Raw genomic sequence first — 3,716 nt, 5'->3', positions numbered from 1 at the left:
CAACAACTACGCATGAAAATACTTTCAGAGTTGGCCCAGTTTGGAGTATTTGCCAGGGAAGCGAAGGTGGGTCCCACCTGACTATTTGCAAGGTTGGAAAACGTGGGTCCTACTTGACTATATGCAAGGCTAACACAAGTGGGTCCCACCTGACTATTAGCAAGACTAGTGGACGTGGGTCCCACCTGACTATTAGCAAGGCAAGGTAACGTGGGTCCCACATGACTATTAGCATGGGAGATGATTATCTTTTTACATGGTTGATTATTTTCAAGGATATGATTTACCTTTTTTGCATGCACTTCAGTTCACACTATTTGCGTGGACGTACCAATGAATATATTAAGAAGTGATTGCTGTAAATTATTATGCTCCAATTCTACCACCCTCACCCTGTACCAATCTGGTACCAGTCCAGTTTTCCATTCATCAAGATTTACATAAAACACAATGAGAAATATATAAAAAGCAACTAATAAGCATTGAACAATAGTATAATCATCTTACATTATACCAGATTTAAAAAGTCATAAAACAACATCACCAATAAAGACTTAACTTCTAAATATATCCAAAATGTACTCATCTATCAAGCAGTAAAAGGAGACTAACAGTAATATTAAGAATTGACAACATGAAAAAATATTTTACGGGAATGATGCAGTCACTATTTCTCTTCTCTTGCTATGATGTCCTCACTGCAGTAAAAATGAGAAAGTGACTTAGTTTGTTTTGAAGAGTGGAGTACTGTTGATTATTGGATATTTTAATTTTTCAAGCATTGTTTCAATAATGTACAAAAAAATAACAAGTATATACAAGCATTTAACACAAATTTTGAATTTTATGAATTATAAGCAAAAGAAAAGCTAGGCTGAGTAATATATATAAGCACTTGACACAAATTTTGAAATGAGCTTTAGCAAGTACATATATATAAATAAGAATATGCATATTATTAATGGATAAGATGAAATAACATATATGAATAAATAATGCATACTTTTGTTTGGAAAATGATAGCAGTCAACATTATCCTTCATTGCTATGAAAATTCCATGCATTATGGATATTGGTTTCCCTGTGAATAAGATGGTCTAAATCAGTAACAACTTCCCATTAAAGCTTGTTGCTGAATCTGAAAGCACGTTATTTAGATGCACATGTTTACTGATTTCATAAGCAATTAATGTTACAAGTTAAATACCTTCAACAAATCTTCAAGTGGGAACCACTGCTTGCTTACTGACATCGTCAGAATTGAAGTGTATGAACATTGGCATGGAAGGCTTAGTAGTGTTGCACTCTTATATAACTGATATTAGTTGCCATAAAACAGATGCATAAATAATTATTAAGAAACCTGAAAAAAACTGCTTTTGCTTCCTACCCTCTACAAACCTGAAAAATTACAACTTCGCCACTTAAAATGATAGCCATAACTTAAATCAACATTCAACTTAGTAAGATGATAGCCATAAGGCCCATAAATGAGATCCTTACCTCTGACAAGTATTCCTTTCAAGATTGGATGTCTCATCAAAGTTGTGTGTTTCACCTGTACTTGTGAATCAGAAAGTAAAGGATAGATGCTTGTGCTTTCTCTAAACATGTAACCTTTGACATTCGTCGTATTAGTTCAAATAGGAGAGCATCTATTAGTTCAAATAATCATCTAAAAATTCACCATAAGGCCAAATTCAGAAAATAAAATTCAAATTACAACTCATTATTTGCCTAGTCAGATTATAATCTTATCTACGAAAGAATGAGTGTTAATTTACTATAAGACACAAGCAAATTAAACTAACCGTAGATCAGCAAAGGGACCAAACCTCTAACTTCCAAACTGAAACCGAAAACAAAGTCCAGAACACTACATGAAAACATAATAAAACAGTTAATGTAGGTATCTTGTATAATTTCTTAGTTAATCATGATTAGTGAGATAAAAACAAATCATGGTTATGAATCAATGTATTTATTATACCTTAGTGTGAAAAGTAGTAAAATAAGTAGTCATTGGCTTGAGCATTAACCTCATGACATAGAATCCACATCTCTTAACATCACCCTTCGGCTGTTGAGGGCACTGTATAGCATATTTCAGACAAAAGATTAGTATTGTGAAAACTACAAGTAGCAACAATATAAAAAATATTTTTTCAAGCTTGATTAATTTACTTTTTATAATTCCATTGTCTAAAGAATCTCAAATTTTAACTGTAGATAAGAAATGTGCAAACCTGTACTACCAATATATCTATGATCTGAGGTGAAAATTGCGAAACGAGCATCTTGCAGTCTTGACTGACAGTTCCGGTGGCTCCAATTTGTGCATTTTACAGAATATACTTGGATTTCATACAACAATACAAATCATTATATGAAAAAAAATTCAATTGCTTCTACTTTCAATAATAACAAGATTCTTCTGCATATCCACCCTAAACAAAATGGATTTGGCATTGTAGTCATTGGAATCACTCAAATCAATCAAAATAAAGTTTAAGAAAGCAGAAAGTTAATTGCTTTTTTTTTTACTGGGTTCCTTAGGCTATGGTCGGGATTTTCATCAAATTCCATGGAGGTTTTCAAGTTTCAAGCACCATTGAATTTAATCTTTTCAGTCTGCTTAATCTCTTTTAATATTGTTGGCCGAATAGTTTAAGACAGAATACCAGTACACATTAATCTCTTTTGCAAACTTTTACTTTTGATCCAGGTCTTTCTGTTTCTGATACAAGCCGAGGTACAACTTATTTAGCAAAGTAAAATAGAAAATAAATAACAAGAACTGACCACCTTGCTTTAGATTCAAGGTTGTCGGAGGGTTACCACTTGCCAGTATTCAAGGCTGAGCGGCGGCAGCTGTACCCCGTCCCGCCTGAGCCACCGGCTCGCCCGCCTCCCATTAATTGTCCCGCCTGAGTGTGCACTACCTGAGCCGACTGTCGCTCCTCTTCTCATTTATCTTCCGCACTTTAGATCTAGGGCTTGGAAAACTAGAACTGGAAGGGGGCGTGGAGAGAGGACTGGTTGAGAGAGAGCAAAGTCAAAGAGAAGAGGTGGGAGGTGCTGGTTGAGAGAGAGCGCAGGTATTGTTTCGGGAGAAGAAAAACCAAGTCAGGGGGCGGCAGTTAACAACAGAGAGGCGAGAGAGAGAGATGGCGGAGAGTCTGAATTTAGGAAGGTGGAGAGAAACAGTTAGGTTTTAGTAAAAGGGGAGGGAAAGAGAAGTGGGGGAAAGGCGGAAAACCAACCTAGACGAAAATTTGGGGGGAAGCGGGGGGGGAAGAGAGGCGGGGAACGCCAACCCTAGAAATTTGGTGAAATTTTAGGAGGGAGGCACGGAGCTAAGGAGGAAAGTGAAAAAAAAAATATCCACAGAAAATATTCACGGAGAGGGTCTTTCGTATACTCAAAGGTAACATAATAAATGTGTTTACATCGGACTGTCTGATCATCATTATACATGAATATTAAAGGATCTTGTCCATCACATAGGACAAGATCTAAATAGAAATATTATGTTACCGCTGAGAATATGGACTCTTTACCTACATCATCTTAAATGAAAACATCAGGACCGTTCTTTGCTTATCGGACAGTCAGAAAAACTTGATAATTACTAATCACTTAATACATATACAACAATACATATGAAAAAAATTCAAAAAAAAAAAAAATCTTTTTTTACATCTTATATGGCTAAA

The 3,716-nt window shown here is 35.4% G+C and overlaps 1 long non-coding RNA gene across 5 annotated transcripts; it reads right to left on the bottom strand.

The window, feature by feature from the left end:
• Positions 1 to 462: 462 nt before the first annotated feature.
• On the bottom strand, positions 463 to 3,330 carry LOC144560766 (uncharacterized). 5 transcript variants are annotated; one of them, XR_013513475.1, is made up of 7 exons: positions 2,247 to 3,330; positions 1,991 to 2,092; positions 1,812 to 1,876; positions 1,504 to 1,675; positions 1,208 to 1,401; positions 1,004 to 1,081; positions 463 to 698 (listed from the first exon to the last, which is right to left on the bottom strand). It is a non-coding gene; the product is annotated as an uncharacterized LOC144560766 (long non-coding RNA). The 5 variants fall into 5 exon arrangements; XR_013513476.1 differs by having other exon boundaries at positions 1,504 to 1,617; XR_013513473.1 differs by having other exon boundaries at positions 1,504 to 1,876; positions 2,247 to 2,354; positions 2,806 to 3,330.
• Positions 3,331 to 3,716: the final 386 nt, after the last annotated feature.

This window comes from Carex rostrata, chromosome 10 (assembly GCF_964058835.1).
Source record: "Carex rostrata chromosome 10, lpCarRost1.2, whole genome shotgun sequence".
NCBI lineage: Eukaryota > Viridiplantae > Streptophyta > Magnoliopsida > Poales > Cyperaceae > Carex > Carex rostrata.
The sequence above is the reverse complement of the archived record's forward strand: the minus strand, read 5'-3'. Positions and strand labels throughout refer to the sequence as shown.